Source organism: Pongo pygmaeus, chromosome 10, assembly GCF_028885625.2.
Source record: "Pongo pygmaeus isolate AG05252 chromosome 10, NHGRI_mPonPyg2-v2.0_pri, whole genome shotgun sequence".
Lineage (NCBI taxonomy): Eukaryota > Metazoa > Chordata > Mammalia > Primates > Hominidae > Pongo > Pongo pygmaeus.
Genome location: NC_072383.2, coordinates 75,804,760 through 75,831,581, shown reverse-complemented (window position 1 = coordinate 75,831,581; position 26,822 = coordinate 75,804,760). Strand labels below are relative to the sequence as shown.

General features: G+C 38.4%; 1 protein-coding gene and 1 long non-coding RNA gene across 4 annotated transcripts in view; both read right to left on the bottom strand.

The window, feature by feature from the left end:
* The window catches only part of NAV3 (neuron navigator 3), a 924,153-nt gene that overhangs the window by 450,467 nt on the left and 446,864 nt on the right, over window positions 1-26,822 (bottom strand). The window lies entirely within an intron of this gene.
* LOC129009809 (uncharacterized) lies at window positions 1,163-16,086 on the bottom strand. Of its 2 annotated transcripts, XR_010122642.1 has the most exons (4): window positions 15,919-16,086; window positions 15,349-15,569; window positions 4,839-5,089; window positions 1,163-1,481 (listed from the first exon to the last, which is right to left on the bottom strand). It is a non-coding gene; the product is annotated as an uncharacterized LOC129009809 (long non-coding RNA). The 2 variants fall into 2 exon arrangements; XR_008492852.2 differs by lacking the exon at window positions 4,839-5,089 and having other exon boundaries at window positions 15,919-16,071.

Genomic DNA, 26,822 nt, shown 5'->3' with positions numbered 1-26,822 from the left:
CCTGAATGGCCTCACTTCTAATATTTATATCTGATCAGCTACCGTATTTTCAGATCCTGGCTTTAACGAGGGTATAATCTGATCCTCCAATCATGATGTGCTGTTATTCAGAATGACAATCACAGATTTATAGGAGAGGTGAAGAACTATCCTTCCTCTCTCTCCAAGCCAGTGAAGTGTCCTAATAGATTTTTCCCTGCCCTACCCAAAGCAACAGACTTCTAAAATATCTCTCCCAGATTTGCCACTTCAGTGAACTTATTCTAGGCTCAATTTCACAGTCTTTCAATCTCCTTTAGTTTCCCTTTGGCTTTTGGTTGCCTTCTTTCCAGATTCTCCCTCTCTTCATTGATAATTCTATTGTATATTCTACATGACTTTGACATGAGTTTTTCTTAAAGATATCATTGAAGTCTGTTCTGAGTCCAGTGTTCTAATCCATCTGGCAACCAGCTAGGTCCAGCAGGATCAGTTTGCCTCATCTAGGGGAGAGGGGACATCATATCTGCAGCTAAAGAGAGTGCCTGTGTTGGGATTAGTGGAATTGCTGTCCTCTATAGCATGATCACAGCTACTGAATGTTGTTACTGAGTGGCAGGTCCTAACCTAAGCCCTTTGGGTACATAGTCTTATTTGTTCCTCAGAAAGTCTCTATTAAATTAGCATTATTGCTTATCATTTATTGATGAAAAAACTGAAGGTCAGAGTCATTACATATTCACACAAGTTGATATCACTAGGGGGAGGCAGAGTCATGATGGAAACCCATTACTTTGATCCCAAAGTCTGTGCTTTTACCCACTATAATTTTACCCTCTTCCCTGACACACACACCCATGAAAAAGCCACCAACTTTTATCCTAGAAATTAAGCCCTGAATGATTTCCCTCTATCTGCCTCTCTGAGTCATCTCTCCCTTTGTCCCTACTCACCTCAGTCACATAGAATCTGCACTCCAGGCATATTAAATTGCATGTATCTGCAAAGAAGCAATACACCTACACAGCCATCCTTTCTTTAAATGTAGTTTCCTCTAAGTAAAATATTCTCACTCTTATAAACTCCATTTCCAGTCCTATTCATTCCATGTGACCCAGATTAAACATTCCCTTCTCCATGAAGGCTGCCCCATTTCCCCATTTGGAAATAACTGGCCCCTTACTTTAATTCTAATATCACTTTATTTACTCTCTACATAGCCAAATCCCCCCTCATCCCCAGCTAGATGTTAATTCCTTGGAGGTTCCCACTGTGGTCTTCTCTTCTTCACACGCCCTCTGTGCACCACACCCTTCCATGGTAGGTTTAACTGTTGGATTCACTTAAGTGAACTTCTGCCTGGTCATATTTCCAGCACATCTTGTGGGAAGAGAATGTGGCTGCCAGATACTGGCAATCAGAGGCCACCAAATCTGCACTTGATCCTCATCTTTCACAGTCACGGTCTCCATGTACTCCATCTGGGACGCTCCTTGCTGGATCTGGAAAGGTCATATGCTTACATTTTACAAATACAAAGGAGAGTGCTCGCAGTTCTAATAAGCAAAACATCAAACAGCAACTGGAATCTATAGCCAGTACTGGTGTTAATCAGCACCTTTTAAACGGCATTCTTAATACTGCAAATTGAAAAAAAAAAAAAAGCAAACATATATACAGCTGATGGTACAAATGAATTTTAAAAATATGTTTCAAGATGCTTGTGATGTGATGCCAAACAACATAATGAGAAAAACAATTGCTAAGGAACTGTTTCTTCCCATGCTCCCTCCCACCTTCACCTCCCCCCCGAGAAAGCCTATAAACATAGCCTGCGACATTGCATCAGCATATGTTCAATTTTCACACTAAGAGGAAGGGAAAGATAACTTTGCAAAGGAAAAGAGAAAAAAAAATTAAAGTATTATTTCAAATGTGGAAATCCCAAATAAGCAGTAAATATTCTAGTATAATAGCAACATGATATTTTTTTTCCCCATTGCATATGGATACTACTTTAAGCTCACTAGGATTTTCTTAGACTTTCCCATTACAAGTGTGATGATCCCTTTGGAAAAGATACAGCTATGAAAGACTCAAGGGTATGCAGTGGATAAAAACTGTGTAAAAAGGTTTGAGTTGTTGTCTATGTGCCTCTGTGCAAAGTAAGCTACCAGCGTACAGGCTGTTTGCTCAAATAGGGAAACCAAGTTCTCCCCAGGACAAGTCGCATCATGACTATAACTGGTCAAATTCATGAAGTTAAGCATTAATTCATGAAGCAAGTTTTTAATTTTAAATTTTTATTTGAATCATAAGCTTTTCTGACTAATGTGATCATGATTATTATGTGGTCTAATCCATTTTTAATTTTTTAAAAGAAATGGAAGACCTACAACAAAAGAAAGAAAAGAAGGAAGAAACGGAGGGAGGGAGGGAAGAAGAAAAGAAGGAAGGAAAGGGAAAGGAAGGGAAGGGGAGAGGAGGGGAGGGGAAGGGAGGCAAGGGGGAGTGGGAGGGGAGGAGAGGGGAGGAATTTCATGAGGAATCTCAATGTACTGCTTAGGTTGAAGTTGAGATAGGGACCCAGAGCTCTATAACATGAGAATGCCTACTTCAATCAACACACTGCTCCAGACGTGACTCTTGTAAGGAGACGCTTAGGAATCTAAGAAAATTATTACTAATAATATTGCTTTAGTTTGGCAAATGAAGAATGTGGCACATATATTTTTAGAGTGGCTTCAAGTGATCTTCTCCTCCTGCTATTTATATCTTCATGTAAATGCTCCCATTCAGTGGGCATGAGACATGGGACTTGTTTCTAATCAATAGACCATAGCAAAAGTGATGCAGTGTCACTCTCATGATTATTTTATATTACAGAAAACTTGTTCTTACTAGCCAAACACTTGCCCTAGTCATTCTCTCTTCTCTTTCTCTCTTTGAAGAAGCAGATGCCATGAATTCACTAAATATTGGCAAGAACCATGCTTGTGGGCACAAACTTGCTTCCCTAATTGAACTGCCAGATTGTAAACCAAAAGTGTCTGGGACAGGCCTCAATCAATTTAGGACGTGTATTTTGCTAAGGTTAAGGATATGCCCATGACACAGCCTCAGGCGGTCCCGATGACATGTGCCCGAGGTGGTCGGGTACACCTTGGTTTTATACGTTTTAGGGAGACATGAGACATTTGTCAATACATGTAACTGTATATTGGTTCTGTCTGGAAAGGCAGGACAACTCAAAGCAGGGGGTGGGGAGGTTCCAGGTCATAGATAGATTTAAAGACTTTCTGCGTGGCAATTGGTTGAAAGAGTTATTGTCTATAGAAAGGAATGTCTGGGTTCTGATAAAGGGTTATAAGGTTTTATCATGCAGATGAAGCATCCAGGTAGCAGGCTTCAGGGAGAATAGATTGTAAATGTTTCTTATCAGACTTAAAGAGTGTTTTATCCAGAATTCCGAAAGGGAGGAGGGTAAAAAGAGGCATGTTCCATCCCCTATTCTCATCATGGCCTGAATTAGTCTTTTCAGGCTAACTTTGGAATGCCCTTGGCTGAGAAAAGAGGTCCATTCAGATGGTTGGGAGGCCTCAGAATCTTATTTTGGGTTTACAGAATGAAAACTTGGTCCTGGTCAACACCTTAATTGCAGCCTTGTGAGATCCGTAGCAGACTTCTAACCCACAGAAACCATGAAACAAATAAACCTGTGTTGTTTTAAGCCAATAAATGTGTGGTCATCATTAGGCAGCACAGAAAACTAATAAAAGGGAACCAACACCTAGGAAGTATATTTACGCCAGAGCCAAGGATACAACCGCTCCTCATGGATACAATTCTCAATTTCCATGCTGCCTCCCAGGAAAAGAATTTTAACCAAAACAGCCTTAAACCTTCCCTCAGCTTGGCTAAATTTTAGACAGGTTTCTTCCCCTATAGGCCTCTGACCTCCCTTTTCTTAGAGAACTTACTTAAGAAAACTTACTCCTTTGCGATGTAAAGCTTTTTCTGATCACTTGCCAGTTTTACAACCCAGGAACCTTTGTGAAGGGCCTGGGAACCATCTTTTTGTAAGGCAATCATCAGGAAAGGTAAGGCCCCTATCACAGTCCCTGTTGGGGGTTGGGGACCCAGGAGCCTAACTTCAATAACTTACCTCGTAGCAAACACACTGACCAACCTTCTCACCAACTTGCTTAAGGACTTTTCCACTAGCTCATCTGAGCTTAAAACCTCTCCTGCCTTTTGTTTCAGTGGGGTTGAAACAATCTATTCTGTTGTATAATCTTGACCTTTATTGCAATAAGTCTTGACCCTTATTGCAATCATTTTGAATAAAATCTATCTTGCTTGTTGAGTATTTTGACATTTGAAATAGTGAAAATAATGAGAAGTTGATTTATAAGAAGATTTTAACATATTGAGGTTCTTAAAAAGAGGGTTCAATAGGGGGAAATATAATGGCTCTTGCCTAACCTGTGAGGGCTCTGCATAAAGGGGCATAAAAGTGTTCCACCTGTCCTCTGGATTACTGGCTTTGATTAAGACCACGGAGAGTGCCACAGAAAATCTCAATGACTAGGTAGTGTCTACTGCACAAATATATTCAGCTCACCCGTGCGCCTCGCTCCACTTCCTCTGCAACTTTGTCTGACAAACCCTATATGGCTGAAATCTAGAAATTCAGTAAATAGAAACTGAAATAAGATAGAAAAAATAAAAAGAAAATAAAAAGAAAAAAAGGATACACGAAATAAAAAACCAAAACACTGCATTCCAAAGAAACTATCCAACAGGAGAAGCAAGCGGGCGTGTCGTAATGGGACATGTACCAATAACATGCACTGTACCTTCCACGAGCATTGCTTCTTGTAGCTGTTCAACTTTTTAAGATGCAAAGAGGCTGGATCAAGTTTAAACGACCACGCTGCCCCTTTCATATCAAATAATTGAAAACCACTGACAACGCAGGCCTCTCCTGCTTCTCCTATATGCTTATTTGGCTGACAGAGAAAGAAAGGAACTTGCATGTTGATGAAGGAAGAAGCTGGGTGGGATGACAGTAAAATCTAGAATTACAACCAAGCTGGTCCAAGGTGTCCTGAAGGATATAAAAATACAGTTTAATCAGAGTGCCATTTTTTGGTGTTTAACTTATTTCAGTTATTGGAATGTACAATTTTTAATTATATAAATGTTATAAAACCTGAAAAAAAGAAAAAGGAAAACTATGATGCATAGCCCCATGTGTTTGCTCAGTTCCATGAGGGAACCATTCATACTTTATTCACATTGAACTTCATGGAGTTGTACAACATGGTGGCCTACCTGTACATATTAGTTCTTACTAACAGTTTAAAGGAGTTGTAATTTCTCTTCTTCAGCAGTCCTAGATGACCTGAATATATGTAAGCTATATAGAACTCGGTTTTGGAATATGTCCATTGTACTGGAATGGTTGGTTTTATACCCTTTGAGATGTTATTTTAGTGCTGCTTTCACCCAACTGATGTGCAGAAGCCAAAAATTTGATTTATACCCTTTGGGTGAGATTTTTGAGTGTTGTGACAAAATTTCAAATCCAAACCACAAATCTCAGTGGTTTCATAATATCTATCCCAAACCAATATTTGTAGCGGAAACAAGAAATATGACAGATTGCCACAAAAGTGTCATTACAAAACAAAATTTAAGTATGGATGCCAATAATTTATTTTCACATTTACAGAGTGGCACAAGGCTTGCAAGTAAAACTTTTTTAAATTTATATTTTCAAATTCCATTAATGTGTTTTCCTTAATAACTTGAGAAAATTTCAAATTCCAACACACACATTACATACCACAACTTAGTCATTTGAGACATTCAATCTCAATAATCACTAAACAAATGGATTCAGTTTCTTTTTGTCCCAAAGACAATACTTATCCTCTGATTTTTCAAATTGCATAAATATTCTGCCTTTTACCAAAGAGAATACTTGACATTTTATAATTATGTGAACATTTATTAGTGAGGATTGACAACTCTTCCCTTAAAGACAGTTTTCCATTTGACTTAATAGATAAAATTTGTTCTCCAGCAAAGCTCTTGCTGTATTAAAAAAAATAAAGTCTCTTTCCCATTGTTAATATAAATGCCTTTTTTTTTTTTTTTTTTTTCTGAGACGGAGTCTCGCTCTGTCGCCCAAGCTAGAGTGCAGTGGCGCCATCTCAGCTCACTGCAAGCTCTGCCTCCTGGGTTCACGCCATTCTCCTGCCTCAGCCTCCCGAGTAGCTGGGAATACAGGCACCCGCCACTACGCCTGGCTAATTTTTTGTATTTTTAGTAGAAACGGGTTTTCACCGTGTTAGCCAAGATGGTCTCGATCTCCTGACCTCGTGATCCACCTTCCTCAGCCTCCCAAAGGGCTGGGATTACAGGCGTGAGCCACCGCGCCCAGCCTATAAATGCATTCTCATTATGAAATTTGGAAAACAAAATAGGGGAAAGGAAAGAAAGAGGAAAGGAAGCAAGGACGGGTGGGAGGGAGGGAGGGGGGAAGGAAAGAAGAAAGGAAAAGAAGAAAGGAGAGGAGAGAAGAGGGGAGAGGAGGGGAGGGGAGGGGAGGGGGAAGGAAGGGAGGAAAGAAGGAAGGGAAGGAGGAAACTTATAATTTTGCCAAAGAAAATTACTAACATTTCTTTGGGAGGCCAAGGTGGATGGATCACCTAAGGTCGGAAGTTCGAAACCAGCCTGACCAACATAGTGAAACCCTGTCTCTACTAAAATACAAAAAATTAGCCGGTTATGGTGGTGCATACCTGTAGTCCCAGCTACTTGGGAGGCTGAGGCAGGAGAATCGCTTGAACCTGGGAGGCGGAGGTTGCAGTGAGCTGACATCGTGCCACTGCACTCCAGCCTGGTGACAAAGCAAGACTCCATCTCAAAAAAAAAAAAAGAAAAAAGAAAAAAAAAGAAAAGAAAATGACTAACATTTTTGGTGAGGTACCTTCTAGTCTTTTCTCCCCTCTCTGTGTAGTGTTTGTTTAAGTTGCAGTTATACTGATGGAACTATTTTGTAGTCTACTTTATTATCCTAACGATATAGTAGTACCCCTTATCCACTGTTTCAGTTTCTGTGGTACAGTTATCCATGGTCAATCTCAGCTCAAAAATCCTAAACAGAAAATTACAAAAATAAACAATTCATGAGTTTTAAATTGCACTCCATTCTGAGTAGCATGATAAAGTCATGGCCCATCCTGCTGTGTCTCACTCAGGATGTTAGTCATCCTATTGTCCAGTGTATCCACACTATAGATGCTACACACCTGATAGGTCAATAGTAGCCTAACATGTCACAATGCCTACTCCATTCACTTCATCTCATGATGTAGACATTCTATTTCACATCATCACAAGGAAGGGTGAGCATAGTATAATAAGATATTTTGGCAGAGAATGATCACATTCACATAACTTTCATTATATTGTATATATATTTCATTATATTGTTATAAATTGTTCTATTTTGTTATTATTGTTAATCTCCTAGTGTGCCTATGTTATAAATTAAATTTTATCAAAGGTATGTATGTGTAGGAAAACAAAAAACAAATATATAGGGTTTGGTGCTACCTGCAGTTTTAGATTTCTATTAGGGGTCTTAGAACAAGTCCCCCACAGATAAAGGGAGACGAGTTTATAAGCAAGCATTTTTTCCTACATGATTACTAATTATTTGAAACACCATTTTAAGTTACTACACAATATTTCACTGAATAAATGTATAATGGTTTACTTAATTCTTGCTTTCCTACTAAACATATGCTTAAGCATCAGAATATACTAAGCAAAATCTCAACTACTGGGCTGGATAGATAAAGACGTTGCAGCCTCCCAAGTAGCTGGGATTACAGTCATGCGCCACCAGACCTGGCTAATTTTTGTATTTTTAGTAGAGACGGGGTTTCTCTGTGTTGGTCAGGCTGGTCTCAACCTCAGGTGATCCGCCCACCTCGGCCTCCCTGCATATTCGTTCCTATTAATCATGGTTTGAGTAGTGTAAAACTCTCTAATTTGTTTAGATTTGGTCAGAAACCATGTTTGTCAGTGGTACAATGACAGAGCATGCTTTTAGTGAGCCTAGATAGTAGTGTGTTTTGAGGTACAGGGCAAGAGAGTGCAGATCTTCATAAGATCGTCCTACTGAACAAAAAGTTGAATGAATAAATGAGCTCTCTACAGTTAATAGCTGGAATTTGTTACCTAAAATTGGATAACTTGGCAGAAACTCTATGAAGGTTTGCTTATGCCTTTGTGTGTTTTCCTACAGAGGGACCACAGCCTTCGTTAGGTTCTCGATTGGTCTGTGACCAATCAAAATTTATGCAGCTGTTAAATACAGAAAGACTTCAACATGTATCCAAAAAATGTAAGAAGTTTTCATGTGGGATATATTTATCTTATATGGTCTTATCTTCCTTTTATGTAAAATTAAAGCTGATTATTTGTATTTACCTGTTTTTAAAATGTTTTACATTTTTCAAATGTAAAATCAGGTAAATAAACACCTAGAATTTATTCCATTGGCTCTCAATGTTGCTTTTCTTGGTCAGGCACATGTAACAGATGAATTTTATAAGTAACACATAAATTGGGCTTCTATGAATGGTCCAGCAGGTTGTGCCTTCCCCAATACTTAATAATTCTTGGCCTGAGGGAGATGGGGGCTACAATCCTTGCCATGCTCTGAGGACAAAGGCATGAACACTGATCTTGGACTCTATCCCTTGGGAAGATAAAATGTTCTTTCTTAATTCATGAAAAGATACTGCAAAGGCTCATGCCAATCATGCATGTGCACAAAGGATAAACTTCTATTTACATGCTACTCCCAGCTTCAGATGTAAATTTACCTTTATCACACTTAAGAAAGTGAACAACGGTCCCATTTAGATCTCATTATAAGAATCGTGCTTTATTATATTTAGTGACAAAAAAGATTGTCATTTGTGACTTATCTCATAGTACACTAATGTGCAACGTCATTGTGAGAAGAAAAATTTTGATCACTACAGATTTTGGAAGTTGTTCTTCTATTTAGTTTTAATCTCACCTGTTCCCAAAAGTTCTAACGTGGTATACATACTTATATATAATAAAACAAGATAAACTAACAGGCTACTCTAAGATTTAAAACAAATGAATGAGGAAAGGATAAGATAACATCAGAAATGAAATTGAAGACAGAATATACATTGTAAGATGACCTCCATTGGCTAGATCTTGGTCATAAATTGAGATTAAGTTTTGCAAGATACAGCTTAAAGAGCCAAAAAATGACACACTTTTTTTTTTTTTTTTTTTTTTTTTGAGATGGAGTTTTGCTCCTGTTGCCCAGGCTGGAGTACGATAGTGCAATCTTGGCTCATTGCAACCTCCGCCTCCAGGTTCAAGCAATTTTCGTGTCTCAGCCTCCCGAGTAGCTGCAAATACAGGCATGCACCACCATGCGTGGCTAATTTTTGTATTTTTAGTGGAGACAGGTTTCTCCATGTTGGTCAGGCTGGTCTCGAACTCCCAAACTCAGGTGATCCACCCACTTTGGCCTCCCAAAGTGCTGGGATTTCAGGTACGAGCCACTGCCCCCAGCCAAAATGACACACTTTTAAGTGGAATATCCATGTCTAAAGCAACTAGCTCCTGATATAAAATGGTAACGTCCATGTCTACTTATTTTATCCTTAATACAAGTCAGCCATTTATTCACAGTGGAAGCACAACTTCCTCATACTATGACCAGACAGAAATTCATCCAATGGGTCCTCATGGGATGACACTATGATACAGAATTATACTAAATGGAACTCTTGGCTTTATAAGTCTTTGTCTCCTAATTTCTTCTACACAGACTGTTGAATTCACAGTACAATTACAATTCAAAAAAATGTATTTTAAGAGAGATTAGAATAACACGGTTTGGGTATATAGTCTTTCGCCAGCCCATGTTAGTCAGAGGGAGATTATAGTGTATTTAAATGCGGGGTTGCAAAGTGCTCATCTGCTTTCAGGAATTGACCTGCAGGAGTATTTTGCAGAGCTGAGGGATGACAGTCCCCTACATAAGTACTTGCTCTCCAGCATGCCACAGGTCACATAATTGCCTGAATTCAATTTTATTATTTCCTGGCCTCTCTAGTCTTTTAAGATTATAATCCCCAATCTAGAGGGGTGTGTACCCTGCCTCTCTTTCAAGGAATCCTCCATGTATACCCTGTCTCATTTCAGCTTTTTGTGAACATTTTGGAAAAGTGACTTCAAAATAATGTCCTCCAAGAAGTACCTTGAATGTAGCTATTGTATATTGCTGATTGAGTAGTGATTATACAGAAAAGTAGGCAGGGATATGATCACCATCAACTTGTGAAGGCTAAAATAATCCATCCTACTGCTTCATGGAAGCGGATCAAAGGAAGACAAGGATTGGATAATGGAAGGTGCTTTACTTCTTATTGGGCCTTTGCTAATTTGGGAGAGTATAACCAACTGAGTATCTGTTTATTCTCTCTAGTCTCAACAGCTGGGCAACTCACATATGCTGTTTATACGGGCATAAAATTCACAACTATAAACTGATACTTAATCCTCAAAGGAAACCATTTCATTTATATTATCTCAGTAGTATTAATGTAAAAATATTATGTAAACACAATCATTTTTAGCTCGTGTAATTTCTGATTATGAGTTCATCAGACAAGGTCAGTATAAAACAGAATTTTTTGGCACATAATAAAATGTATAATAGTGATTAATACTAAAATAATCATACTAATGTCCAGCAGCTCCTGATACAGAAGAGTAGCCTATGAATGCAAGAAATCCTACTGCTTTTTTATCCATTAAATGAACACAGGGATTAGCTGACCTAAAAAAGTAGGCAATAGTGTAATTACACAATTAAGTGGATGAATACATCAAAACTATATATTATGTATACTGGGAAAATTGCATATAAAGGTGTCAAAATACATATTTGAGGGTTACTCAATGAGATGTACATTATTAAAATTGTAATCCCCATACTCCTCAATAGCATTCTTTTTTTGCCTTTCCTGCTTTATATTTATTCATAGGTCCTATCATCATCTAATATACTATGTATCTTTCTTATTTCTCTTAGTTTTTACTGAGTCCATCACTAAATTTTAAATTCCATCAGGACAAGAATTCTTTTTCTACTATGTTGAGCCAGAGGTTGTATATCTCCAGCATGTATAAATGTTCCTACCATTTAGTAAGTACTCGGTAAATACAAGCAAATCATTTACAGTTGATTTTCCTTAAAATGTATAACAGTCACAAATAATAGGGACATTAGAGTTTTTCCAGTGGAAGATGTTATTGTTGATATTGCTTTTCTTTTGAGATTTTAGTACCAACAATCCTAGCCCTTTTGCTTTTGTCTACAATCATTTCAATACATTTTTTATCTGTGACAATTATCACTAGACCAACCAACAAAAAAAAACAATGCTTTTAGCAAAGGGAGTTCTGAAAAGATGATTCAGTAATGATCAACACTTTCGGGGCAAAACAAAATGTCTGATTGTTTATTACTGAAGGGCATGCCAACCAAATAAATCTCACAGAATGATGTCATGTATATGTTACTGGATGTCCTCGTAGTCAATGAGAGCACCCATCTGTTTCTGTCATTTAGGATGATTAAAAAATTGGGATGACAGAATCTCAGAACCTAAGCTACTTTTTCACTATGACGATTTATTCGCATAATATATATGCTAAATGTCCAGATTTATCTGTTACTCATGACAAGTCATAATGCCAACAATGAAAGGAGAGAGGAACAGCTGGTAGGAAAGACTAGCAATCTGTTTAGTGCGTTAAGTCAGGTCTGAGTGATATCATGTAACATACATGTCCCAAAAGCACATTTTGGCCATTGATGGTCATCCTAAACCACAGTAAAAATTCAACAGATTCCAACTGCTCGAGCCATCAAGGAATTTCTTTTTAAAACAGGTTCTCATGTGACCATGAGTTTACCCATAGAAATAGAACCTCTCAAACCAACCAAGGAGAATTTGAAATTTAAAAAGGATAACTAAACTAAAAATTAAGTTTGGCTTCAAAACAATATAAAAATATAAAAATCCTTACCTGCTAACTAGCATCTCCTTGCTAGTTTTGTTCAGTGAAGTCAGTGTCAGTGGTAGCACTATTTATCATAAGTCTTAGCATGAATTTAATTGTGAGCATGAATTTTTACCCTTATAAAAAGATATATATTCATAAAAAAGTGATAAGCAGAGTTGAAGTTTATTAATAAAATATTTAATTTGATGGCAAGTCATTGCTTTTTCCTAATAAACTATTTCAAATTTAATTTTCCTTTATTGTTTATTTGAAATAATCTTTATGTTTTATCATTTGTTGCTCAGAGCATACAAAGCATACAATGTTCTTGATATGCCTTGACAGAAGCCGTGTGCCATAGAAATCAGACAGGTCTAAGTTTGAATACTAGCTTTGTCCCTCATTAGCACTGTTACCTGGACCAAGCTACACAACATTTCTAAGCCCCAGTACCCTCATCTATAAATGGAGTTAATAATGTTATCAAATTTAGAGTTGAGGTAAAGTCTAACTGAAATCCTTTGCACCATGTTTAGTACATTATAAAAGGATGATAAATATTAGCTGTTATTGGTAGATACCAATATCAAATATTATTAATTTTTCATACTTGGTCGTATTTTGAAATAACCTAAATCCAAATGGTTACATTTTAGACTTCATATAAAAGCAGGGAACAGCTAGATAAGCTCTAAAAGCTATGGTGTAGGTGTGCAATTGCTAGTCTATCATAAACTATTCAGAGCTGATTTTCTTGGCAACCACTGGGGCAAGCTGCCTCTAAGGCACATTCAGCTTTCTGGGTCTAGTTCTTAAGAGCTCTAAAGAAGTTTAGGCAAAAATCCCTGCTTCATAATATTCTTCTGGCTGCTTAGAAGGCCAGCTTTTTTACTGGCCTGGTTTCATGACATGCCCAAACTCAATGACATCCATCTCCAAGGCTACTTCAGCAGCAAACCTCTGGGAGGTCTCTAACTCAGTCGTCTGTTCATCCAGAAGTGCTATACCTCTAAGATTGCAAGTTCACAATCTACTATCCTGCCACAGGTACCTTAGCTTCCTCATTTGGGATTTCATCCATCACTCCTACAAATATTCTCCTCAGTGTCATTATTCCTTCTCATAAAGTAAAGAACAACTCCCCCTAGGTTTTTAACACCACTAGGGGAAAAAAAAAATTGGATCTCTAGCCCCAAGCACTCTGTTGAGCTCTAGCCTTGCATTTTCATATGCCTACTGGTATCTCAAATACAACATACCCAAATACAAAGCCACCATTTTTTCTAAAAAGATATTCCTTTCGTCTTACTTATTTCTCTAACTCTGTAAACAGAAATGTCTGACCCATAAATTTAACATACGTTTTGTGTATTTGAAAAAGAAAAGAAATATCCTAGTTACCTGGTCAAACATTCATTTCACTAAACATACTTATTTATAATAAGTCACTTTCTCATAATAGAAAGTGATGAATTTTTAAAATTAATAATATTCACTGCCTAGTTAACTACAAGATATCAATACAGGCTCTGCTCAATTACTGTCTAATAATAAAGACCATAACAGTTCACTTCCTTGTTGACAAATCTGACTTTCCATAATGGCAGTTTATTTCATACCTTGGCATCAAAGACATTAATTAAATTACAAAAGTAATCCACTTGAGATAATTACTGAATTATTTTAATGATTCAAGTTTACTAATTGATAAGTCTGTAACAACTTGTGTTATACAGAATTGTATCTTCAAACATTCCTATGACTTTGTTTGATACTATTTACTCTTTTAGGATAAAAAATGTATAGAGAAAGCTTACAATGTCTAAGTATTTATTGGGCCAACTTTACAAAACAGATCAACATTCTTCTTTTCAAATACAGTCACTATTGTGCTATCAGAAAATGCTTCTGACAGATTGCATGACCACTCTGGGAGCTGTACTGTTCTGTTAGCTATTACTGATAAAATGGGCATTTTACATATGTCTAAGGTTATACTAGAAATTATATTTGAAAGGTTGGAAGTCATATTTGGCTGAGCTTTATATCAAATGTAATTTACATCAAACACAGTCTTGACTAAGAATTGTTTCATAAACATGCAGCAACTCTATTGTACTACTTAAAAACACATCCTGGAAATGACCTGCCTTGATTTAAATTTGGACTCAGCTATTTACCATATAAGTTACCTTGAGCAAATTACTGAACCTTTCCATGCCTCAGTTTTCCCAATTTTAAAACGGCAATGAAAAAATACCTGCCTCCTTTATTTTTTACAAGGATTAAATATATATCAATTCACATAAAGGATTAACGTATGACTCACTGTAAAGATTCACTAAGTGCTATTATTTTTTGAGGAAGGGCAATGTTGATGAGTAAAATTAATTTAAGGAAGAAGAGAGTAATAAATAGTCATTGACGGCTGCAGTGGCTCATCTGGAGCAGATGCTGAAAAGACACTGGCTGCAGTAGGGGAGGTGCTGCCAGGGTTGCACACTCCGCAGAACTGGCAGGAACCAGGAACAGGCAGGAACCCTGCCTGCCTCATTCTGAGATTACAGGGAAGGAACCCCGCCCTCCCAGGCATAGCTGCAGCTCTCCAGCTGTAGCTATGGATCTAGGAACCTGCACTCCTGGCCCGGAAGTCACCCTGCCCCCACAGCCTCAGAAGTGCCTGGTCCCTCTGCCTGGCAGATCCCCACTCCCAGCACCTGTTCTGATTTCAGAGCAAAGTTGAGGCCAAGCCCGGGTGCTGTTGTGTTCATCCCAGCTGGATGTGCACGTGCTTGGGGTGCTGCTGACTCACCAGCCCCCTGCTGCCTCAGCCCCCTCCAGTCTTTGGGTGATGCTAAGCACAGGAGGGAGGCCAAAGGGGCACTAAGGGCAGCTTGGTGCAGGCCTGAAGGCATCCTCTGGCACAAACAGCCTGGGCACGCTGGATGACATGTAAATGGTGGCAGGAGGCAGACAGGCTCCTGGGCAGAAAGGGTCAGGTGCCTGGTGAAACCCCACCTTCAAGCCAGGGACAGCCTGAAGCCTGGTAGCCTGGCACTCAGTTCCAGATGGAGTCCAGGGCCTGGAGTGAGAACTTATGGTGCTTTTTCCAGGCTGCCCATGGCCACCCATGAACAAATCAGCATGTACTTCCTTCCCTCTGAAGCCCATAAAAACCCCAGACTCAGCCAGACTCGGGCAGACGATGGGATGACCTACCTGTGGATAGGTGCTACTGGACTCCCCTCCACTGAGGGCTGCACACTTGTTGGAACAACCTGCCTGTCAAAAGGAGTTATCCACTTCAGGTCTCCTGAGAGCTGTACTGTCGCTCAATAAAGCACTTCTTCACCTTGCTCACCCTCCAGTTGTCTGCATACCTTGTTCTTCCCGGATGTGGGACAAAACTTGGGACCTGCCAAATGGTGGAACTGAAAGAGCTGTAACACAAACAAGGCTGTCACACACCTCCTTTGCTCACCGCATTGCAGGCAATGAGAAGGAAAAAAGAGCTGCAGCCCTTTGGGGATCTCAGACCTAGGTGCTCCCCGAGCCAGGGCTATGACCCCCTCTTTGGAGCTCTGCAGTTTCTGGTGTCTCCAATCTCCTGGGCGCCACTGTGTTCCCCTCCTCTAGAGGCAGGTGCCCACAGCTGAAACCACTTGCCATGCATCTGATTTAGCCGCAGGCTTACACGGAGCCAGTGTCTGTGCTGGCACCTGGAGCTGCCCGCCCCACCACAGTGGCTAGTGTGCTTGGCTCTATGCAGTGGCTGGACCCCACACTCACCTACTCACACATCCCTTGCCACTCCACCCCTGGCTCTAGTGTCTTCAGAGGCATGGGATCTGGGCTGGTAGTGCTAGCCAAGTGCAGACTACCAGGCCAAGTGGGTAGAACAAGCCCTGTGGGCCCTAGTAAAACTCAGGCTAAGGCACCACTGGCCACAGAGGTTTCCAGCTGGAAAAGTGACACCCTAAGGATACTATGACATCATTAGGAATCCATCATACATCACATTTGAACTGCCTGTTTTACAAATATTATCTCATATGATTTTCACAACAATCCTTTAGGAAATCCTAAGTCTATCCATTATGAAAGATCAAAGTTAAGACTTAGTGAGTTCAAGTAACTTAAATAAGGATACAAAACTATCATACAAGTAGACAAGGTTTGGGCCTACCTCACTGACTCTCTGACTTTCCATCGCTCTTCTTAATAGTCACTTTTCCCTTGTAAAAAAATTCTTGGCTGGGCACAGTGGCTCATGCCTGTAATCTCAGCACTGGGAGGCCAAGGCAGGCTGATCACCTGAGGTCAGGCATTTGAGACTAGCCTGGCCAACACTGTGAAACCCTGTCTCTACTAAAAATATAAAAATTAGCTGGGTGTGGTGGTGGGTGCCTGTAATCCCAGCTACTCAGGAGGATGAGGCAGGAAGAATTGCTGGAACCCAGGAGGTAGAGGTTTCAGTGAGCCAATATCACACCACTATACTCCAGCCTGGGTGACAGAGAGAGACTCCATCTCAAAAAAAAAAAAAAAAAAAAAAAAAAAAAAAAAAAAAAATCTTACTTGCCTGTTTTTTAGAATCCTAGAATTTTTAAGTTGGACTAAACCCTAGATATGATCTGGTCAAGATCACCATTTTAAAAAATAGAAAGAGACTGAAGTTGAGAATTTAAGTGACTTGTCAGATACCCTGTAACTATTCTTTTATTTTTCTTCAATACAAATCTATCAATATATTTTAAATGCTAAAATTATCCTCTCCTAATATTAAAAACATTCCCTTGTCCATTATCCCCATTAGACACCAAATTGATGAATGTGTATTTAGGCCAAGATAATTGGGAAATAAAATTGGCCAGCCACTAGAGAAAGTGTGAGCCAAGTTCTGAGACTAAGATAAAAAGAATAGCTTTGTTGGTGACTTAGAGTTGTACCAAAGTGGGAGTTAAGTTTTCCTTTGAGAGGAAATGAAGAGAGAGAAAAAGGTGGTGTTCATGTGTGAAAGGAACAGAAAGATTTTTCACACCTTCTTTTAAAGTAATTATAATCTCTTCTATTTCCTGTCTCTTCACTGTCTTCCTTTTCCTCCAGCTCCTTCTTTTCCCTAGTGTGATAAACGTGAGCTAAGTTTGTTTTTATTAGCTGGGAGGGGAAAAAATAGACAGCCTGGGTAAGTCTTCATTTGCCACTTCCTTTCTCTCTTCTCCGTCAAGAAATTTGACCATTCAATATCTCCTCTTGCTCATATCCCTTAAATTTCTTAACCGATGGCAATTTCTGCCTCTCCCCCATCCCCATCCGCCGAGACAGATCTTGCTCTGAAATTCAACAATAATTTCACATTTCTCACTTGGTTTCATGTCCCTTGTGCAAATTTCACCACTGACCCCCTCCTCTTTTATTATATATTTTTTCTTTTTGTTTTTGTGTTATAATTTTATCTTGCTTGTCCCTCTTCTCTAATTTTAATCTCAGTATTCTTTTCATACCTAGTTGGATTCTTCAAGGCTTCTTTTTCTGACTTCTACTCCCAGTCTGCATGCCTAACTTGAGTGATCTTTCATTTCCTTTTCTTCAACTTTTTACCTTCTCTACTTTTCCATTCTCAGTTCTCACCATCCCCCACATGAACTCTAGGCTCTAGCCATAGTTGTTCTCTAACACCTCCTGTTCCTTCAGGACTGCATGTCTTTGTTCATGTTCTTTCTCTCATTTGGATGGCCCCTTTCATCTTTGGCTTCCTGATAAATAGCTTAAAAATCACCTTAACTGAGTGGCTCAGATAGTCATCTGCTGCTGCTTTTTGCTCTTGTGAGTCTCTGCATCACCTACCATATTCTTTTGTAATGGACTTCTCTTCCAGTAGCATGTGTGCTTCAAAGGCACCTCCTTGAAACTGATCATTCATCTCCATAGCATATGTAACTGGCATGGTACCTAGATTTCAGGGGATCCTTTCACAATTAGGTTTTGATCAGTGAACAAATTTGGAGTTATGGAGCAAACAGCAGACAGTGATATTGTGAGAGGCAATAGAGAACAGAACTGAGGCCAAAGTGGCTGGCAAAGGGTCTCAAAGAGATCAGAGAATCTTGGAGCATGAGGAATTCAGATCTGGTAGCAAAACTAAGTCAGAAGTCTCCTTCAGCCCAGGTTATGAAAACATTATGTTCTTTTAAAAAGATTTTAGTAGAGAAGGAAGTTGAAAAGATCAGGATTTCTGGGGACTTCCCCTTTCCAAATACTATTTTAAAAATTTAATAGCCTTCATAATGTTTTATGATTCATGAAACCTTTTAAGCAGGTTTCTATAACACAACTGATAACATACCATTAAGGGATTTTTACAAGAGGGCATGGAGAGGGCTGCCATGCAGCTACATACCCAGATGCTTCCTGAATGGGATGGATATATGTTACATGAACTGGGATAGTTTCCAAAACAATGACCTAGACTTGCTGTCGCAAATGTCACCTATACACTGACATGAATATACATAAAAATTTATGTAATTAGCTACTCCAGATCTCTTAGCTAATTCACAAGCATAGATCTCCCACAAGAGAGTAAAATAGTTAAGGAATAATAAAATTCAATGAAGCTAACAGCAATGAAACATTCTATTGGCTTTAAAAACACTGTAGAACCAATTTATTAAATGAGGCTCTCTTTTGAAAAATCCTATGAAGTAATATAGAAAATTAATTTCCTGTTCAAATCAATGATATATCAATTTAAATGTAGTTGAATTCTATTTTGGAAGTTGATTAAAGTGATCTTGAAAGGTTTCCAAATTAAATTTGTCTTTAAATTCCTAAATCAAAATTGTTCAAACCTAGTTTATTTTCACATTCCTTTCAAAATCACCAATGACTGGTACCAATTACAAGATGGCCAGGGTCCTGTAAATGAACCTTAAAACATGCAACAAAATGACTATGATTGCCTATGTGGTAACATTTGCATTTGACAAGTGGCAAGCCGGGTGATTTTATTGATTTTGAACAGACTCTATTACTCAGTATATGAATACCAAATAAACACATAAACAATGCAGATGATACAATGTACAACATAATTAGAAAAGACACTGCCTGTGCACAGATGGTAACACATATAAGAGAACTGCATCTAAAAATGTTGCTGTACTTCAGAAGGCATTCATCCACTTGTGGGAATAAAGAAGTTGAGAAGGACATATTTAGTGAAAAGAAAAGATGACTTAGGGCAGAGAAGAAAACTGTTTCCACATAATTGAACATCTGTAGCAGAAGTGTCCCCTTCACAACCAGGAAAGTGAGGCCCCTCTCCTGGATCCCAGGCCTCAGGATATTCCATGTTTGAGTGCCTTACTTGATATATTCACTGTCCCTCTCTGATAGCTGGACCAGCCAAAATCTGTAGTACTATCTGGGTGGGGTACTTCAAACTCAGACTGGAACTCTGTGGGACCCGTTCCTAATTATGTCTAGAGCCCTCTCCAACACTTTATCCCAAGTATGAGGTCAACCAGATGCTCCAAGGAGCTTAATGACACACTTATCTCAGGATTTGGTGACCTTGTCCTAGTTCCAACAGAGCATCCTGGCAAGGGGTCCCTCCCACAGGGCAGTGTAATATTTCCTTCAGAGAACTACACAAAATTAGGCTGCAAAAATGAAGCATACATAATTAATTTTGACTGATGTTCATCCAGGTTGGACAGAGGATGAGTTCAGACCTCTGCACAACCAATGGTTCATTACTCGTATTAGGGTTTGAGCCTCGTGAGTTCACACCTCAGCTCTCACCTGCCCATGTTCTAACCATGATGATGATGCTAGTCTACAGAAGTTGAGGGTAGCAAGGGTTGCAGCAGGCATTCTTTATCCAGTGATCCCTTGACCCACAAAAACCAAAGCTGAAACCTCTCCTGTTTTGCAGGTTCTGTGCTAACAGTGAGGAAGTTCTCTGGTGATGACCATATGTACCTACTCCTCAGAGGCCTTTAAAAATCATTTTTTCTTTAACGCTAATGGCCCTTTTGATCAATGCCCTCTCCTACCTTCTATAATCTGTATGATTAAGGGACCAGTATTCCTTGCATAAATGAGACCACTCTTCTCTCTCCACCCAAGGGCCAGTCACCTCTTCTCTCCTAAAGGCAGTATGTAGAAGGCAGGGGTACAGTCTATGTTTACAGACATCACATTCCATGAAGGCAGATATTACAGCACAAAAAAGTTCAAGATATAGTTGGAAAATGTGTTATTCTATGTTCATGCTCTAAAATTCTGAATGGGAAATGCAACACGACTAGAAACAAATTAAGGTTCACATTTCCCTCCATACTCTGAATAAAGTTATCCATGTGTGATTACAATTGTGTGCAGGAACAACCTCTCAGAGAGCCACTGGAAGCCTTTACTGGAGAGGTAAAGTCCATATTGCTTCAATATAAATAGGCTCTGAAGAGTAGTATTGTCTAGAGTAGTAACAACATTACTACCTTTTTCTCACAATGGAAAACCATCAGCCAGAAACTACACATTTAACAACAACAACAACAAAAAACCCATGAAGGCTGGGTGGAAATTTGAGAAGGAGTTCAATGGACTAAATACAACTTTATAACAACGATCCCTGTTTGAAAGTGGAATAGTCATCTTTTTAATTTTTTTTTTTTTTGAGGCGGAGTCTCACTCTGTTGCCAGGCTGGAGTGCAATGGCACAATCTCAGCTCACTACAACCTCCGCCTCCCGGGTTCAAGTGATTCCCCTGCCTCAGCCTCCTGAGTAGCTGGGACTACAGGTGCACACCACCACGCCCGGCTAATTTTTTTTGTATTTTTTTATTTTTTATTGTACTTTAAGTTCTGGGATACATGTGCAGAATGTGCAGGTTTGTTACACAGGTAGACAAGTGTCATAATTGTTTGCTGCACCCATCCACCTGTCATCTATATTAGGTATTTCTCCTAATGCTATCCCTCCCCTAGCCCCCCACCCACCGACAGGCCCCAATGTGTGATGTTCCCCTCACTGTGTCCATGTGTTCTCATTGTTCAACTCATACTTATGAGTGAGAACATGTGCTGTTTCGTTTTCTGTTCCTGTGTTAGTTTGTTGAGAATGATGGTTTCCAGCTTCATCCATGTCCCTGCAAAGGACATGAACTCATCCTTCTTTATTGCTGCATAGTCTGCCATGGTGTACATGGGCCACATTTTCTTTATCCAGTTTATCACTGATGGGCATTTGGGTGGGTTCCAAGTTTTTGCTATTCACTTTACGAATAGTGCTGTGAAAAACATATGTGTGCATGTGTCTCTATAGTAGAATGATTTGTGATCCTTTGGGTATATACCCAGTAATGGGATGGCTGGGTCAAACGGTATTTCTGGTTTTCGATCCTTGAGGAATCATCATACTGCCTTTCACAATGGTTAAACTAATTTACACTCCTACCAACAGTGTAAAAGCATTCCTATTTCTCCACATCCTTTCCAGCATCTGTTGTTTTCTGACTTTTTAATGATTGCCATTCTAACTGGCGTGAGATGGTATCTCCTTGTGGTTTTGATTTGCATTTCTCTAATGACCAGTGATGATGAGCTTTTTTTCATATGTTTGTTGGCCGCATAAATGTCTTCTTTTGAAAAGTGTCTGTTCATATCTTTCACTCACTTTTTGATGGGGTTGTTTGTCTTTTTCTTGTAAATTTGTTTAAGTTCCTTGCAGATTCCGGATATTATCCTTTGTCAGATGGATAGATTGCAAAAATTTTCTCCCACTCTGTAGGTTGCCTGTTTACTTGGAATAGTCATGTTTTAAACAGTTTCCATGATAAGAGAATTTAAGCAATGCTGATTAAATATAAACAATGTTGGGAGATAGCAGCTGAACTGTGTGGCAGTTTGACATAGATGATCTTTAAGATACTGGCTGGGCATGGTGGCTCACATCTGTAATCCAAGCACTTTAGGAGGCTGAAGTGGGTGGATTACTTGAGGCCACCAGCCTGGCCAACATGGTGAAACACCATCTCTACTAAAAATATTTTAAAAATTAGCCAGACACGGTGGTGGGCATGTGGAATCCCAGCTACTCGGGAGGCTGAGGCAGGAGAATCGCTTGAACCCGGGAGGCGGAGGTTGCAATGAGCCGAGATAGCACCACTACATTCCAGCCTGGGTGATGGAGTGAGACTCCATCTCAAAAAATAAAAATTTGTAAATTAATTAATAAAATGAAATAAGATGCTGCTGAATGGTCTTAAATCTCTCCTCTTTCAGTGAGAGACAGTGGAATTCCCGAAGTGGAGAGGCAGCAGAAATAGGGTGGGGTTTCTTTTGCTTTTAAAGTGGTCAGGGATTACTTCACATTAATTTTATTTTCTAGAAATTCAGTTCTCTGTGCAAAATGCTATCACTCAAAACTTATAATGGTCCTGCCTCCTAGTACTTATAATTGCCTGACTCACACTTGAGCTTGATAAAAGTTTTGAAACATTGTGGCTGAGAGCTTTGATTTTCTACCTTCTTCCCCCTCTTTGTATGCTGTGTGTTGTCCCAGACAGACACTAAAGCCTACCCTGTAACTCAATGCTGAAAAAAGTCACATACGAAGTCTCATATGACTGATAATGTTTCTTTAATTTATACCAAGAATTTCATCTAAAATGGAGTTCATTTTCAATGCAACTTCTTCACAATGATGGCTTTGACATTCTACTTACTGACAGCTAGACTAATATTAAAAACAAGGCTACAGATACCTTTTCAAACTCTCCAACTGCTACTAGTACAAGTGACGCTAAACAATAGCCAAAATCAACAGTGAAGGCTTAGAGATGCTAATGCAGCTTAGCATTCTACTTCGAAATTCACATGTATGGCAAGAAACTCTGTCTCCAAAACAAACTTGCATGCTGCTCTGTGGTTCTCCAGAACTCAATCTTCCCATTCCTACTCCACTTAGGACAGTGGTACCAAGGCCAAGATATTGCCTCAGCATAAAAATGATCTCCACCTGGATGTGAAACTAAAATCCTGACAATTGAAAAATTATTTGGAAGTTTTTACATGGCTACTCAGTGACTGTAAAAACACTACTTGCTTTATACACATGGATATTTCCTGCCATATCTGGATTTAATATTGGTTCAAAATGAGATTCAAAATATCAAGCATATTCTACACCAGAGACATTCTGGTGCTCACAATGTTCAAAAGTCTCGAATAGTCAAATCACCATTGAAAAGATTCCAATTCCCTCAGATTTATAACTGATCCTAGAAAGAAAACACTTACGTATTAATATACAAAGAGGCTACTTTAATTCCACTCTTTGGGTATCTGCTGCAAGCAGAAACCCAGTGCATATTGAATCATAACTTCAACCAAAGTTATGATACAGATCTTCAGAATCCAGAAAACATCAATAAGGGGCAGATCAACTACTTTACTAGGAAAAAGTCATTAGTTCTTTTGGAATCAAACTGGAATATGATCCAGAAATGTTAAAAAACAATAAAAATCAGACTGTCTTCACCAATGAGCAACTTTATTTAACACTTGCACATTTGTTAGTAGAGTGCTGAATACCCACACCATGGTGGTCAATATTTGTTCCACCGAACTAACGTAACAGGTAACTATATTAATGAAATTTAATCCATTTAGAGCACACTTCTCAGGTTAATTTCAGCTACCTTTGGTAGTGACAATTACTTGATAAGTTATCTAGGCATCAGAAGACAATATTTAAAGCTGTACATGTATTTCAATTAACATAGTTTCATTATCAGATAAAGTTCAATTTATAGTTTCCTGGAATCTCAGGCCTACTGGCCCTACACAAATTCCTAAATCAGTCAAAAAGAAAGACCTGAGATTGAATACCAGCTCCACCTTTTAAGCCATGTGAATTTAGGCAAGTTTTGTAATACTTCTGTACCCCATTTTCCCTTTTACATCTTTTTGTCTTTTATGAAGAGCTAAATAATATTTGTAAGGCAACTACTACAGTTCTAGTACACAGGTGACTCTCAATAAATAACAGTTATGAAAAATCTTTGTAATAATCAAAAATTTAAATTAAAAACAATGAAACATTGTTTTGTGTATTAAACATAGAAAAAGTCAATAACCAATATAGGGATTAAGGATGTCATGAGGAAGCATTCATATAGACTGGCGTGGCAGGGTGCAGTGGGACTGTGCTGTCCAATGTGGCAGCTGCTAGCCACAAGCGCAACCGGGCACTCAGAATGGGGCCAGCCCAAATTGAGACCACATCAACTTTGAAAGAATAATTATGAAAAAATGTAAATGATTTCATTAACAATTTTGAGATTAAGAACATATTGAAATGATGCTTTGGCTTAAATGAAAAATCCTAGCCTCTTAAATAAAAAACCTTAAATTCTCAAACTTTTCAAATATTGCAAAATTATTTCACTTCTTTACTACTGAATTCATTGCTCTTACTTCAAAGTTTGATATTTTCTCTCATTTATTTCCAAAAACAGAGGTAATTTCTCCCCTATCTCTAGCTCATTTGCCTAAGTGTATTTTATATTTTAAACAGACCAATTTCTGCCTATAACAAAGAACATTTCAAAGACTTTTTTGAAAAAGTATTATAACACATATTTTATATGGCTGTTTGTATTATCGGCAATTTCTAGCTATTTAGACTGCGTATAACTGGTTACTTGGGTAATAAATGTATAAATGCAAAAATTATGTATTAAGGAACTTTCCAAAGACAAACTTGGTGTATGCAGTGATAAAAAGAAGATATGGGGCCCCTGTGCTTGTTTTCTCTGGCCAAACATGTTGTTGATTTTCTTGAGTGACAGATTATATATTTCATGTATTTACTTATCATTTACTAACCACCCACTTAAGGGCCAACTAACATTGTAGGTACTAGGCTGTACAATGAACAAAATAGTCTCTGTTTTTGTTTTTGTTTTTTTTTTTTTGGAGTTTAAATTCTAGAGGGAAGACAATGCATAAACCAGTAAACAAACAAATATGCATGTCAGGTGATAAGAAACCAAAACAGAAAAAAATATATCCCGGTAAAAGGATAGAGAGCGATGAAAAGATTGATATCTTAAGTAGAATGGTCACAGGCATCTCTGATGAAATGCCAGTTATTCAGAATAAAATGATAACGCAAGACTCATAGATACTTAAGAAAAAATATTCTACTGGGAACAGCAGTGGCCAGGACAACAAGCCTGGAGTGTGCTTTATGCATTTTGGATCATGAAGAAGTCCAAGGTAGTTGGAGCAAAGTAAGCAAGGAAAAGAGTCATGGGGTCAGATCACTTTGAAGTTTGTAGGATACAAAGAGAACTTCTACTTAATTCCGAGTGAAATGGGGTCTCAGAGGGTTTTGATGAAAGTGAGACAAGATATGACTTGCATAAGGCTTTATAATGCATCAAGCACTGCACCAGGTGGTTCACACATTCTATGCAATTTAATGTCTGAGGTTATAATAGTTCCACCTTCCCTTCCTTTGAGGAAACTAAATATCCAAGAAAATCAATAATTTGACCAAGATCACATAGCTAATAAATCACAGAGTTAGAATTCCAATCATATCTCTCTTACTTAAAAAGTCCAAATCATCTCTGAAATTTGGAATCATAAAAGGGGAGTGAGATGAAACTTTCAGGAAAATCATTATAAAAATTATTCAGTATGCATAGACATACCAGGAGAAGAGTTAAGAATGTCAGTAGATATTTCTTTCAGGTTACAACCCTTGATATTAAAGTTTGCACAATTACTAATTATGTGGCACCTGTAATAGATACTCAATATATGTTAAAGGAATTAACAGGTGATATTTTAGAATTAGAAAGAAGAAGGCACATTTCAACGTGCAAAGACAGCAATATGAAGGTAGTGTGGTAAACTAGTTTTGTCTAAATATTGTAGTGCCACCCCTCCCACAGGCCCATTGCTACAGGAAAATTATACTTTCCCATAAAGTTATCTTCAGGCTTGACTATGTGACTAACTTTGGCTAATGAAATGTGAGTAGGAGAGACATGAAACATGTGCCTCCCCTGAGCAGAAGGTGTAAGACCGAAGTGCAGTCTCACAACTTCTCTCTTTCCATCTGCCATTATCTTGGCAAGCCCTAGTTAAGGATTCTTCCTCAATTTGAGTCTCAGGATGAAAAAGACTTTAAGAGGATCCTCAAATAATAGTTAACATGAGCAAGAAGTAAAACTTTGCATTGATGGGGTTGTTACTGTTATACCTAGCAAATGCCACCTAATAGAGGTAAAAGGTGAAAACTGAATAAATTGAAAATGGGAAGGTTTTCTTCTTATGGAAGTAGTAACTAAAATCTTATGCTATGGGTGAGATTAGGGGATTCTAGCAAGTTGAATGACTAAGAAGAATCTGTTTAGCGTAAAGATAAAATCTACTATATATAATTTTTTAATGGCAAGGAATAGTTCAATAAATAACCCAGCTGAAATATACAAACTAAATATAGGTGGATACGGATATTGCATATCTCAGACTTACAAAGTACATTCATATTTTAGTTATTAGAAACTATTTACTTTCAAATAAGAAAATTAAAAATAATTTAGAATCTCATTTTTAAAGCATGACTAAAATACTCAATCTCAAAAGAAAGTCAACTAATAATCTTTATA